At 41.2% G+C, this 15,096-nt stretch overlaps 1 long non-coding RNA gene across 2 annotated transcripts in view; it reads right to left on the reverse strand.

Moving 5' to 3' along the window:
• Nucleotides 1-15,096, reverse strand: part of LOC109461867 — a 33,976-nt gene that overhangs the window by 1,895 nt on the left and 16,985 nt on the right. Inside the window, exons 1-3 of one of the 2 annotated variants that reach the window (XR_002139717.1) lie at nt 8,873-8,897; nt 8,393-8,444; nt 3,200-3,313 (exon numbers count right to left, since the gene is read on the reverse strand). This is a non-coding gene — a long non-coding RNA (uncharacterized LOC109461867). Of the gene's footprint in view, nt 1-3,199; nt 3,314-8,392; nt 8,445-8,872; nt 8,898-15,096 lie in introns of those variants that run through there. The other variant, XR_002139716.1, reaches the window with a different exon arrangement.

Here is a 15,096-nt window from a genome sequence, read left to right on the forward strand (position 1 = left end):
CCGATCACGAAAACTATCTCATGAACACCACAACAGGTTGTTTTGGGCCTCACGAAAAAGAATTTCCAAACCCGATATACGAAGAAAATGTCTGCCAACAGGCTTCAGATGACACTAGTCATGACGCCAATGTACATGAACACGAGGTTCGCAATCCTACAAATGCAGAGGAACAATAAAAAAACAGTGAACAGACCGGATCCCTCAGATGACTCCAGGGCTGACTCTGATGTACACAAGGTTCACAATCCTCCAAACGTTAAGGAACTCCATGGTAAGGCAATGGATGTTGACCTGTTATGGCTTCACCACTATGTGGTGAAGACATATTGTTTTTCCTCATGTTTCTTCTCCTCCTTCTCCCCCTCCTGCCATTTCTTTAAAATTGATTCAATGTAAAGAATTGTTTTCCCTTGTGTTTCTCTTTCTTTCCCTGCCATGTCGTAAAATGTGGTAAAGCCATCCGCTACATTTGCTCCAAGGCAAATGTCGGCCTTTCTAGTTTTGTTTCATGACAATGAGGTCCAGCTTGTGGGAAGATGCTATAGTTAATTGGTCCTGCGCATTGAAACCTATGCAAAAACAGGCAAAACAAGTAAAATCTGAGATTTTATACCTCCGGCGCCGCAGGACTAGGGTTTTAAACAAAGAATTTATCGAGACCGGACACCCCACTGTGCAAGGGGTCAGCTTCGTGGATGAGACCGACAATACCTAATACACGCGAAAGGTCAACGGTCGCGACCATTTTCAAGCTCAAAGGGGTGTTCTGGGGCCACCAAAAGGCACCATTTTAACGCCCGAAAATACATATACAATACAAACAAAAGAACGTGCATCATCTGCAGTCCAATAGCAAAACATATACCGAGTCTCAAAAGAATCCGTCCACCCAAACGCGAGAAACAGCTGCGAACATGAAAATCTAAATCTCTCACAAAACCCTTCCGCGGAAGGATATCTCCTTCCCCCGGAGGCAACAAGGGCATCAAATCTCACATCAAGTATCATAGATGTAGCCAATAACAATGCATGCACTTGTATACATCCAAACAAAATATATTTTTTGGGGGGCAAAAACATTTACTCCAATCCCAACACTAATATTACCATCGGGCACCATCAAGATGCCAAAAACTCTTCAAAGTTTTGTACTAGCAAATTACAATTTTGGCGTCACTCACCAAGCAGTTTGTAGGCAAGCCCCAACTTTTGCATCACCCCTTGTTATTTATACACATTCTCAAAGCAACTGTTGTCATAATCTTATGTGTATTTATAATGAAATATTTTCTTCTGGTTCTTTTATTTTCTGGATACATGTACTTGTGTATGATTATTGCGTCTGTGTCTTGCATATCTGAACAAGAATTCGGAGATCTCATACCTCCATATGTGTTTTTGTATTTTTATTTGTCTCATTGATTGATTGATTGATTGATTGACTATGGAAATAAGGTCGTAATTAGCATAATCTAGTTTAATTTATGGTTTTCTAAATTCAAATGACAATATTCTTAGTGTAAAATTCCTCTGCTTTGTCATACTTCATTTCAACATGTCCTCATTAATTATGCAAATGACATCAACATTAACATAATGTATGCAAAGGTGTTTTGGAAGGCTGTTTTGCAGTGAATCAAAGTTGCCTTCTTGCTGCTGTGGTGGTTTTCCTTCTCTTAATGGGAGGGATCACATATGGATTCATCACACAAGTCTATCTCAACAAGGAAGGCATGCAAAATGTAAGCCATGATTCAAATCTACACTTTAAGTTTTACATAACATTGTTTCATCCATTTATTCATATTTTTATTTAGGCCACACCAATTCAATTTGTTGTTTCTCAGATTTGCCCTGTCCATTTTTTTCTGATTTGCAAAAAGAAAAATTCTTTTTTGTTCTAAATTCACTGCAAAATGCTCAATGAAAGACATATTTTGGACATAAATCTATTCTTTTACTTACAAACCAGCCACTTCATGGCTCATATTGCCTTGACCTGTTTTTTATTATTATTATTTTTTTTTCGCCCTGTCGCTTCATATTTTTCCGGAAAAATCCAAGAAAGAACAAATTAAATTGGTGGCCTAACATTGTTTCAATCATTTATTCATACATTTTTATTTATCAATCCAATCAGGTACCCTAGATTGGTACCAACCCAAGAAGCAAATCTTTTTTTTGCAGTAGGAGCACTGGTGCACCTAACCTAAAAATGTAGATGCAAAATGTGGAATGTCAGCAAAACCTAATTATGACCCAGCTTTACTGCCTTTCTTAACAGCTTAAATTTTTTAGCTTACTTCAAAATTTCAAACAAGTGATACAAGAAAGGTTTTAGTATTTTTCCTGACCCGTAAATGGTAAGAATATACCGTATCTTAAGTGTACAATAGGTACATCATAGGTTCTTACAACTTCTTGTTGCTGTTTTTTTCAGGCTAGCCCTATACAAGAAGTTAACAACTTCAGCACATTGAATGCAACGGAAGTGGCAAGCACAACTAAATACACTGTCATCCAAACCTTTGATGGTACCAACCCAAAAATTATTGGGACTGTCGATGGTACCAACTCATCCATCCTTGACACTGTCAACGGTACCAACCCACCCAGCCCTGGGACTATCAATGGTACCAACCCACCCACCCGTGGGACTATCGATGGTACCAACCCACCCATCCCTTGGGGTATTCATAGTACCAACCCACCCAATTACAAAAACCAGTAAGTACAGAAATACGCCTGCACACATTATATTCTAAGGCCACACCAATTTAATTTCTTGGTTAACGGATTCGCCCGCTTCATTTTTTTCTGATTTGCAAATAAAAATAAAAATTCAGAATCAACTGCAAAATTCATATTTTGCCCTTAACAGTTGAAAACAGTCCTTTTCTTCCTAGTTGTTACAGTTGTTCCATCTTTCAATGCAGCAGTGGTATCATTAAAAGTTCAAAATTCATTGTTTAAATTTTGAACCAGCCTGGACGTGGTGTGTTGACTTCATGGGTCCTATTGTACCATTTTGGGCCATAATAGGATGCCTAGGTGTTTTTATTTTTTATTTTTCGCCCGCCCGCTCCATTATTTTTTCTAGAAAAATCCGTTGACCAAGAAATTAAATTGGTGTGGCCTAAAGGTACATTTTGTAAGATGCTATCATTGATACAGAAAAAGTCTGTGAGGAGAATACCATACGGCTGGCTTGTGCAGCGGATGAGTTGATCGTGATTGACGAAGCCTTCTACGGTCGGAGGGAGAAAAACCCTCGCTGTGGATGTAGCTGGCTCCAGAAACGTGACAACAACTGTAAACAGAAAAACAACAAGTAAGAGCTCCGTTCCTAATCTAATCCTTAGATCCCACCCTCTCAAAGATCAGTCCTCTTATAAGCCTGGGTCACAACCCACCGTGCATGCTTTTTGTCTGTACGTTTTTTGGGAGGCTACGTCTGCTTTGTAACGGTTTTTGATCCACTACTGAAAACATACAAAGTTTACGGAATACATACGATCCATTACGCGGAAACATACAATCCTTGCTAATTTGGGGTCATTTAGTGACTTGCCGCCGCAATCACCGGTTCCACCAATTCCCAGCATTGCCCTGCTATATGGTCTAAAATACAGGCTACTACATGTACGTCGTGAAAGAAGCCCGCAGAAGTGCAGTTTGGGGTTTAGCAGGGCAGGATAAGCCCTTAAAATTCTTTGAAACCAAGATATTGTAGGGAGAACAGTGCTATAATAGTCCGCCATCTTGAATTTGCTGCCGATTTCACGTGATCGTGGTGCAAGTCACCGAATTAGTAAGGATCGTATGTATTCCGCGTAATGGATCGTATGTACTCCGTAAACTTCGTATGTTTCTAGTAATGGATCGTATGTATTCCGCGTAATGGATCATTTGTATTCAGTAAACTTCCTATGAGGGCCTGCAAGGGGGGGTCCCGACAACGCTCTACGCTGAATTTGGAAACCTCTCGATTACGCTTTACGATAAATTCCAAGTGGCTACAACGCATTACGTAGAATTAAAACGCCGAATACGCTCGACGCAAAAATATTAGAGCAGTCCGTCTACGCTCTACGTAGAATTAAAACGGCCCATTACGCTCTACGGAAAAGGGCTTGCGGGCCCCCTCCTATGTTTTCTAGTACTAGTAAGGATCATGTGAATTCTGTAAAATTCTGATGAATTCTCTGACACCCCTGTAGAAGGACAGTACTAAAATATTTTGTCTCTTGACACTCAGCAAACAGTCCATTGTAAGACAAAGATGCCAGGGCTTACAACGTTGTGATGTGCCAGTAGATAATGAGAACCTTGGTGACCCCTGTCCACACAACAAGAAATACCTGGAGGTAACATATCACTGCGAAGGTAGGCATCTTCTTTTCTGATAATTCATGTACCACTCTGTGCCTTAACCCTTGTCCTGCTGGCATTTTTACACAATACTTCCAAATAATTTGATAATCTTTTTTTGCCCTGCCATGCCATCGTTATTATTAGTTCTGCATTGATTGTGTTTTGCTGTGGTGTGATGCATTGCACGAGAAATACCCCTAAATATATATGGGCTCTGCAGGACAAGTGCCTGGTACAGTGGTAAAGGTATAGATCTAGAACCTGAACCTACGCACGTTTGGCCAATTATTAGATGTCTTTTTTACTGTCTAAATGTCTTTTTAGTGGTATATTGTTTTTATGGCTTCACCACAAAGTGGTGAAGACATATTGCTTTCTCTCATGTTTTTCCTTCTTCTCCTCCTCCTGCCATTTTAACAGTTCTAAATAGAGCGCTCACTGTTTCTACCACCCTCCCGAGCAGGGTCAGTGGCGCGGCCCAAAATGGCCTCCGCATCTAACTTTCTAAGATGCGGAGGCAGTTTTGGGCCGCGCCACTGACCCTGCTCGGGAGGGTGTGTTTCTACATGTTCCAACAGAAGGCAATGGAAGATTCCATTGCTGCAAGGGGGTATAGACTAATGGAACACTTCAAATTTTGGACAGGGGTGATCCATTTGTGTGGGAGAGGGGGGATAGATCCATTTTTGGTACGGGGGATGTGGTGAAGCCATTTGCTGCATTTGCTCCCGAGCAAATGTCGGCCTTTCTAGTCTTTCTTAGTTTCTACAAGGATTTATAGTACATGTATATCTTCATCTGAAAACTTTAACTGTTAAAATATTTCTCTTACATTAACTTAACTTACAATTTTTTTCTAATTTTGAAGTGCTACAAATGTAAACTGTCAAAATGGTCATGCTTGGAATAGGATCTACCATTATGTAATATACTGTACATGTATGTGTTACCTTGGTCTAAAAATTGGTGCCCACTTCACTAAGTGTTTACTGTTGTTTTACAAACAGAAAAGAAAGACAGGATCACCTTTGGTGGGGCCGGATACGGACCAGGCAAGTTTCAGACTGCAGGAGGACTTGCCGTGTCCTCGACTAACGAGATATTTGTGACTGACGAGCGCAACAAAAGAATCCAAGTCTTCAGCATGGAGGGAGTCTTTCTACGCAGTTTCTCCACAGGAAAAAAATGACACCACATGCCATATCCATAGGCCGCAACGATACCCTGTGGGTAGCTTTGTACGCAGCACAGTGGTACGCAGGTCGTGAGAGAAATGCCTTGACTGGACATTCCGTCTATCTGTACAGCAAAGAGGGCCATGTCCTTTCTAAGTGTACTTTCAGGGGTAAACTTATTAGAATCACTGGGCTTGCCTGGGACAAGCTTTCTGACAGAATCATACTATCAACAGAACGTGTGTATTTAAGATGTATAGCAGTGTGCATGGAGGCTGTGTGGTTTAGACCTATGTACACAATGACACAGGTGCCAGAATTGAGCACATTGACTGTAAGTCTTAGACATTTTTTGTCTATCGCCGTGGATGAGAAAGGAGACATCTTCATCACATACAAGCGAAACTGTGTGAGTCCTGTTCAAAAGTACGATAAAAATGGAGTCCGCCTTTCCAGTTTTGACATGAAAGCAGGTGGTCTTTTACATCCCACAGGGATTGCTGTGGACAAATTTGGCCGCGTAATTGTGGGTGATTTTCGGAACAGCAAATTGGAGATGTTCACAGCTGAGGGAAAACACATCCGCACCGTCGCTTACGTGCGATACCCTTACCGTGTGGCTACAGGTGGGGAGGGGCAGCTTGTTGTGTTGCATAGCTCTCGGCATAACATTGTAACCATCTTGCAACATATTTAACACCAAATCATTTCCTTGCTTGTCAGACATTTTAAAGTAAAGATTCAGGAAGAGGACCGCACTTAGGGCCAGTGTACAGAAAGTGCGAAATGAAACGAAATGGAACGAAATGAGACGAAATTGAACGAAATGGAACGAAATGTGTATGAAGGAAAACCGTTAAGCCATTCGTACGTTGGAACGGTGACGTCAGTGTCCACTCAACGTCCAAACGGCAACGTTAATATTGTTGGTATTCTAAGAACGGCTTTCCTTCGTACACATTTCGTTTCATTTCGTTTCATTTCGTTCCATTTCGCACTTTCTGGGGTCCCCTTAGGGCTGGAAGGAAAACTTAAGAGTCTGACAACATCGTCTTCACTTATTTGCATATCAATCAATAGCTAATTATAACCTGCACTTCTCCTCTGGTCTTTCAGTCACTGACGAAAGCTTAAGTGGATACTAGCTGAAACGTCTGACCGTTCCCAAAATCATATCCAGTTGCTTGTTGTAGTGTAACTGATTTTTGGCGTATCTTATTACCTGGATGTCTAACCTTCATCGACGTGTCTGACAACATTCACTCCTGAAACAATGTATACCAGGGACAGACTTGCTTCTTGTTGTACCAATAGAGTGACTGTAAAATAATCTAAAATCAGAATCAGTAGCAATTTTTTTTGACATTAACCTCTATCAAAGTACTGTACCAAAGTTTCATGTAAATTTCTAGTGTTTTGTTAGTGTTTCTATCTCAAGTTCATTCAACATTCTACATATAGGATCACAACAACTGAGGCACTGTATATACTAAGCAGAGTACTAAAAAAAGTTACAAAACCTGACTAGACAATTAATCACTGTACCATGAAGTGTATAAGACAATACTGTAATTCATCTTATGTTCACGGTACGTAGGAAAAGTTCTGAAAAAAGTGGACATGTTCACGGAACCATATATTCACGGTGGCGCCAGGTGCAGGGAAAAAACATCCAGGAATTATTTGTTAACTGTAATGATAAGTTAACAGTACAGAAGTGACAGTTAACATAAAAGTACCGTGAAAAAATCAGGAATTACAGTAATAGAACAGGTAATCATACATCAAACGGTTCCTATTGTCATTGATTTCGCCTAGGGCTGGAAATGGGTGGAGTTGTAGACCATGCCTTTTATTTCTTGTCAGTTCTCAAGGGTCTGATGACTTAATTTGTGCACTGGGGGTCACCACCATTCAGTAGATCAAGTTAATAAGAGGGCCTGCAAGCCCTTTTTCGTAAGGCGTAATCAGGCCGTTTTAGGCTTCGTAATTCGTAGGCAGCCTCCGCAAAAATCAACGTAATTCGTAATTGGACATTAGCAGCAAATTGTAAAGTCGTAATCAGCTCTGAGACTTAAACGTAATTCGTAATAGGCGGCGAAAATTTTGCGTAATTCGTAATCACTAACCCCCCTTGCAGGCCCTCAGTTAAGTCTCTGCGTCAAATACAGTTTGTCAACCCTTCCAATGTGCAGTTTTTGTCAATACACAACGTATTAAGTATGGGGCAAAGTGATGTTGTTGATTGCTTGTTAGCTATAGTATAAGATACAAGAATACAGTAATGACAGTGTCACATACAGGTCTGGGGAAGGGCTGTCAGAGGTCAACGCACACTGTCAGATAATTACTTTTTTGTCATAGTTGTTGGCTATTAATAGCTGAAGATGGGATCTCGAGAAGCTGTCTGTTAGGCCACAGCAAGTAAATTTTATGGATGACATCAGCGTGCACATTAATTTTCGCCTGATTTTGGAATAAAAAACAAGAAGTTTTGTTGCCCTCTGACAGTGGTCACCATGCCGAAAATGGGCAAAGATATCTGTTGCCATGCCGGAAGGTGTATGGCAGATAACTATGAAGAGAGGACACAAGAAAAGGCTCTGAAACATTTTGTTTCTTACTTTGATGCAGTGATATGTGATGCTGGCTGTGTATATGTGATGTTCTCACTGAATCAAAACCATCTGACTGTATTATAATAGAGTCAAAATGTGATGATATAATGTAGGATTAGGAAACTTGTTTTTTTGGCCTGCCTTGGTTTTTTCTGCCTGATCGCATTAGATTTGGAGTCTATAGAGGATGTCATCCATAAAATTTACTTGCTGTGGCCTTACCTGAGTGTTGTGGGTCACTACAGTTCAGCACATTGTGTCAAGCTCATGTGTTCTGAAAATATATCAAAAATAATATGACTTAATCCTCGATGTTTAAGACTTTTGCACCATCAGGAGGACAGAAGCTAAGAATAAATAATCATGTGTGAGATATTCTACGTTTGTCGATCTTTCCATTTCGCTATTTTGTTCAATATACATGTATAACGTTAGGCAACACCATCTTAATTTGTTGTTTCTCGGATTCACCCTGTCCATTTTTTTCTGATTTGCAAAAAAAAAAAATTCTTCGTTCTGAATCAACTGCAAAATGCTCACTGAAAGACATATTTTGGCCCCAACAGTTGAAGAAAGTCCTTTTCTTCCTAGTTGTTAGAGTTTTTCAAGGTAACAATGCAACTTCATTTCATTAAAAGTTCAAAATCCATTGTATTAATTATAAACCAGCCTGGTATGTTGACTTCATGGCTCATATCGTACCATTTCGGGCCATCATGGGGTGCCTTGGCCTGTTTTTTTTTGCCCTGTCGCTTCATATTTTTTCTGAAAAAATCTGAGAAACAACAAATTAAATTGGTGTGGCGTTATCGTCACAAAATTCTTCACGGCCTGGCCACACCTACATATCATGACCTTTGATAGATAGATAATGAGCTGCCTAGTACATATCTCTGCTGGCGGCCTGTACATTTCAGAGCGAGACACGGAAGTCAACGATTCGCACCTCTTTGATTTTTTGAAGCGAAATTCAGTAAGTCTCACCGTTCCGTTTCTTTCCATTTTCTTCGTTGACAAGCGTCACATGATCTTTATCTGTCGTTTGTCCTTGGCAACTTGTGTTGGTTTGGAACAGACAAGAATTTTGTGTACAAGTACAAATGTATGCGCAGTGTTCTCGCCAGGCCTTTTGAGCAAGGGGGCCTGATTTGGACCCCTATGCTGTGATTTGGACCCCTATGCTGTGATTTGGACCCCCTAGGTTGTGATTTGGACCCCTATGCTGTGATTTGGACCCCCTATGCTGTGATTTGGACCCCTATGCTGTGATTTGGACCCCCTTTGCTGTGATTTGGACCCCTATGCTGTGATTTAACCCCAATGCTGTGATTTAGATCCCCTATGCTGTGATTTGGATCCCCTATGCTGTGATTTGGACCCTATGCTGTGATTTGGACCCCTATGCTGTGATTTAACCCCCTATGCTGTGATTTGGATCCCCTATGCTGTGATTTGGACCCTATGCTGTGATTTGGACCCCTATGCTGTGATTTGGACCCCTATGCTGTGATTTAACCCCCTATGCTGTGATTTGGACCCCCTATGCTGTGATTTGGACCCCCTATTCTGTGATTTGGACCTCCTATGCTGTCTTTCAACCAGCATGGGTGTGTTTTTTGGGGAGAACCTTCATAAATCTTGCCCAAAAAAATGTAAACATAACTTTAGAATGAAGCTATTAATAGCAAAGGGAAAACCTTAACTTCACACAACTTCTGCAATCAAATATGCAAAGATTGAGTGTAACAAGTCGTTCGCTGTGATACAGCCAGCTGCCGCCGCGCCGCGTGCCTGTGAAGCCCATGTGTTACGGCAAAGGGCGGCCATACCGGCTGTACTGATACAGAATTGTCATTTGCATACATGTCATGTTCCATCTAGGTGAAATCCAAACTTCAGCAACTGCAGAATGAGTTCGGAAGGCGACATTTTAGGAAGACCAGCAATGTGTGGAGGCCTCAGCAGCCCTGAGTATTTTGACAGCTATCATGCTGACCGGGCCCGGGCCTGCTGTACACTGGTACATTTGATTGTTTGTTTGTTTGTTTGTTTGTTTTATTTCATTCCCCACAATGATTACACATATCATAACAAAGAATAAAATGGAAAAACAAACTTTGCAGGAGTGGGTGGGATGCACTACACTGAGCAAACCCCCTGTTTAGACCTTAATTGAATAATACATGATACTAATATGGTTACTGGAAAGGTCCTGGACTGATTTTTAGGGTACCACCCAAAAAATAAAGGACTAATCTTGGGGCTTGTTTCTGCAATTTTAAATGCCCAAAGTATGAAATACTGCTTGAAATGTGCTAATGTGAAGCAGTATGTGTCAATATCATAAAGATTGCCTTATTCAGAGTATTTCGAGTTTTGCTGCTTAGAAATCGAATTGGATGCCTTTCAGGCCTTAATCACATGATCATCACTTTTTCTTATCATAAAAACTTGCAGTTCCGAGGCGAGGCAGAGAAACGTCTTAACGATGGCAAAACGTTTGAGAAATTTGCTCCCATCTATTACCAGATGCAATCCATCTCTGGGACCATCTACCAGATTCTGGTAATGTCTTCCTCGCATTCGTTTTCTGTAATGATCCACTGCTACAATTTCAGTGTTGATTTTCTGCACATATTTAAAGTTCTCATGACACCAAAATATGACCTTATCTGATTGTAGCTGACATAACTAGTATTACCTGGCTAACAGACACATTTATGATTAATATGCACGGTCTCCTGTTACGTTTCAAAAATTTAATGCCCCGACTTGGGAAAGTCAGCACAAGCCAGTCCTGATAGACAATTTGCATCTCTACATTTTCAATGCAGTTCTATATTTTTTCCTGAGCTGATGTCACCCAGTGAATCAATTTGACCAATAGCACGAGTCTGCTTGTGTTTTCCTACTTATTATGGCTTCACCACCAGGTAGGCGTTGGTGGGACGCGGGACGCCCGCGTGATGATGACGGTGTACTGGGGGCCTGGGCCGGCCCTGCCGGAACTGTCATCTGTCAAATTTCACGACGATGACAACTGATTTCGGACCCGAGGAATACTTCTGGGTACTAGTACATGTACTTACCTGCATCTAAGGCCCCTTCCCCCTAAGGCCACAGCAAGTAAATTTTATGGAGCGGGCGAAAAAAAAACAAGGCAGGCTGAAAAAAAACAAGGTTCGTACATTTTAAAATTTTGACTCAATCATTGTACAAATGGTTTGATTTAGCAGGAACATCACACAGCCAGCACCACATATCACTGCATCAGAGTAAGAAACAAAGTATTAAATCAGAGCCTTTTCTTGTATCCTATCTTCATAGTTATCTGCCATCCACATTCCAGCATGACAACAGACATCTTTGCCCATTTTTGGCATGTTGACCACTGTCAGAAGGCCACACAATTTCTTGTTTTTTCCAAAATCAGGCGAAAAGTATTGCATGCGCGCGCTGATGTCATCCATAAAAATTACTTACTGTGGCCTTAACTGTAAACTCTACTAAATCTAAATATAGTCGCCTTATCTGTGTTTTCATCAGGTGTTTAGTTTATGTCATAACAAGCATTAGTTGCGGATATATTCAAGACTTAGCTAGCATTGACTTAGCTTGGCTGTTGTGAGATCTTCAATAAAATGGGAAAATATGGCAAACGTTTTGTGTTGACTTTGTACTTCTGTGTGTGGGAGTGCGCAAATGTTTTAGGCATACATGTACAATTTCTTGTTTTGTTCACAATTGTCTTATGTCCACTTAGATCAACATTGCCACAAACTTCAAACATTACTCAACCCTCAGACAAAAATGTTACATCCTAAAGACCAACAGCTTAGAAAAGTACTATAACAATGATTGTATTATTTTTTCGGACACTTAGATGTTAAGAATATGCTGCAACTACTTTACATTTAACATCTTTACATACGTTAAACCATGGGCGATAGGCCACCGAGTTTTTGTTGAGATCGCTGTTGCTTTGTTTTATGAACACACGTATACTGTGCACTCCGTACAAGCTTAAGATTCCCGATAATCATACACTGAACACAAACACTATGAACACGGTCCGTTGAAAGGATCCGAAGAGTCATGCACTCAACACATATATGACATAACACCGTGAACACTGTCCGTCGAAAGATTCCAGAGAATCATACACTCATTATCACATAACACCGTGAACACGGTCCGTTGAAAAATTTCCCTAGAATTCTCCGTACAATGAACCATACATATATAATACATACTGCTGGGTACTTGGTCCGCTGAATCATACTCATTACTCAGCTGTTACATCGGCGTTCATGGTTAGGAGATTAGATAGCGCAAAGGCCGACGGGAATAGAACACGTTTCGCAAACTCGAACGCGTTCGCAAAACCGCTGCTTGACTCGATAGAACCCCAAGCCGGGGCTAGCGCTAGAGGTATGATAACTTCAAAAAGATGACAGGGTAGGAAACACCTACCCGTGAACTGTGTTACCAACTGGGGTGGCAGCAAAAATGTGACTTAGAATCACGTTCGGTGTGAAGTCCCTGAGTCCCCAGACTCAGAAAACAACGATATAGTACATTTTTGAGATATTGGGCAAAACTAATCTCGTGCCTGGGAGACATATGTAGAAGTGAAAACATGTCGGTGGGGTTTGTGGACGTGTTTAGAGTAGCCTGACAGTACATTTACACATAGCATGTCAAGACTCTTGTCGGGTAATGTAGCCAGTTGTGTGCGTTTACATTTTAGAACCGCGCGGGAAATGTGGGCCTATCGTGCGTCTGATTGGCTAGCGATGATGTCATTGACCTGTACAGCAGGATTGCTGGTAACGCAGTTCGCCGGAAATTGGACTTTACAAAATGCTTCATATCTTCTTTAAAATATGGTATCATACCCCCAAAATAGTTTACATGGCTACTTAGTTACCCCTTGATTATAGATAGTATCAAGACTTTTATTTTCCTTGTGGCATTTCGCAGAAAATAGGGTCTTTTGAAATGGCATTTCGCACCTAGTGTATACTAGTACTAAGTACCTAACCAAGCTGAAGCGTTCGGAAGTCGCTGTTCGGCTCTCGGCAATCTTCGGGAGACTTCGGTATCTGTTCGTATGGTTCTTTGGAATCCTCAACAGTTTGTGACCGTGTTCAGTGTACGTATGATTCTCAGGAATCTTTCAACGGCCCGTGTCATACAACATACCAAGACGGTGTTATGTGTTATGTGACTGTATTATTCTCGGGAATATTTCAACGGACCAATGTATTGTGATGACAACGGGCTGAATGAGTAGACACACTGTATGTTCTAACATACGCGAAACAATAATAAGGATTTTAATGGTTTACAAAACAATGTATTGTTAGATCTCAACAAAAACTCGATGGCCTAGCGCCTGTGGTTAAACCTAAGAAAATATTAGGGTGCACCAGTGCACCCACAGAAAAAAATTGGGTGCACAGCTCCAAATTTGGGTGAACTAAGGTGCACATGCACCCAGTATTTCGAGCCCTGGAGAGGTAACAAAGAATGTACAACCCCACCCTCAACAGGGAAGGGTGGTTACGGGTAGAACTCTCTGGCTCTTGAGACCTTGTTGTGCTCCCAGCCCCAAGGACAGAGACAACATTTTCATTTGCTTGAGTAACTGTTTTTTGGGCGTAAAAATTATACTCAACAACTGGTCAACGTTACATTCAGTAAGCACAAGTTCTGACCAGTTCCAGACCAAAACAGTAACAACACATTCTTTTTTCAGTCATACTGGTGGCAGACCTCTGAGTACAAATTATATGAAGCATAACGTTATATTTGGCCTGGGCCTGCCTTGCTTTTTTTTTAGTTTAGGTGCGTAACAACTCTGTTACCGCCCCCCTCCCCCAGTCGAACTTACCGTGCTCTGTATCCCCTCTTTCTCCTAACACCTTGCGGACTCATATCGCCATCTTCATAAGAATCCCCGTTGTCATGTCCATGTTGCCATTAGCTGGCTCTGGAGTTCCAATTCTTACATTAAAACGCATGAAACTCGAACAAAACAGAGAGAAAATCGGGTAAGGGTCTTGTGTTTACAATCTCAGGTCAAGGGTCATGTAATACATTTAGTGACATCTAGCGATGTATACAAAAACTGCAGTAGTGACAGGTTGCGTGTACGGTGTAATAAAAGTAGCCTCTACCAGGCTTCTGGAGGAGGCTGGAAAGAGTAGCAATCGGCCAAATAGTGAGACAACATGCCGGGGTAGTTGGTCCGCTAGTTGGTTCGCTAGCGAAAAAAAGAAGGAAAAAAAAGGAACCATATTAAATAGCAAACGATCTTCCACCATCAACCTCTGCTTCGAGAGAGTAGGTAGAGACAACACCACATTGCTACTGTAAATCTTGTAATCTTCGAGGTGGCTCTATTTTCACGCTTTTCCCGACAGACGCACAGGCACGCAGACATGAAAACATAATCTTTGAAATTACCAGTAAATTATAATGATATAATAGAACAGGTAGCGTTTTGAGATAGATTGAAACGTATGGGGAGACAAGCAAGACAAATATCTTAGACAGAGCCAAGTCATAGATTAAACAAGAATGCAGTGATGACAGTCGGTCTCTGTCTTCGAGGGGGACTCAGGTAAAGCCTGGGGGAGAGTTAGTGCAGGTCACTTGTCTTATAGCACAGATAATTACACATAAACGGTTAGTTAGAGTCGCTGGTTAAAAATAGGCCGAGAAAGGGTGGAGCTGTCCACCATGTCATTTATCTTGTCACTTCTTACTCGTCTGGCGACTTTAAGCACCTGGGGAGCACTACTGATCAGTAGACCGTGTTAAGGCTCTATGTTCTTAAAAGTACCCAAAATGATATGAATTTCCATCCAAATCTCGATTTTTGTTCTAAATTCGCTACAAAATGATGTGTGTAACTGTTA

This window comes from Branchiostoma belcheri, unplaced genomic scaffold (genome assembly GCF_001625305.1).
Source record: "Branchiostoma belcheri isolate BF01 breed outbred unplaced genomic scaffold, Haploidv18h27 scaffold97, whole genome shotgun sequence".
Taxonomy (NCBI): Eukaryota; Metazoa; Chordata; class Leptocardii; order Amphioxiformes; family Branchiostomatidae; genus Branchiostoma; species Branchiostoma belcheri.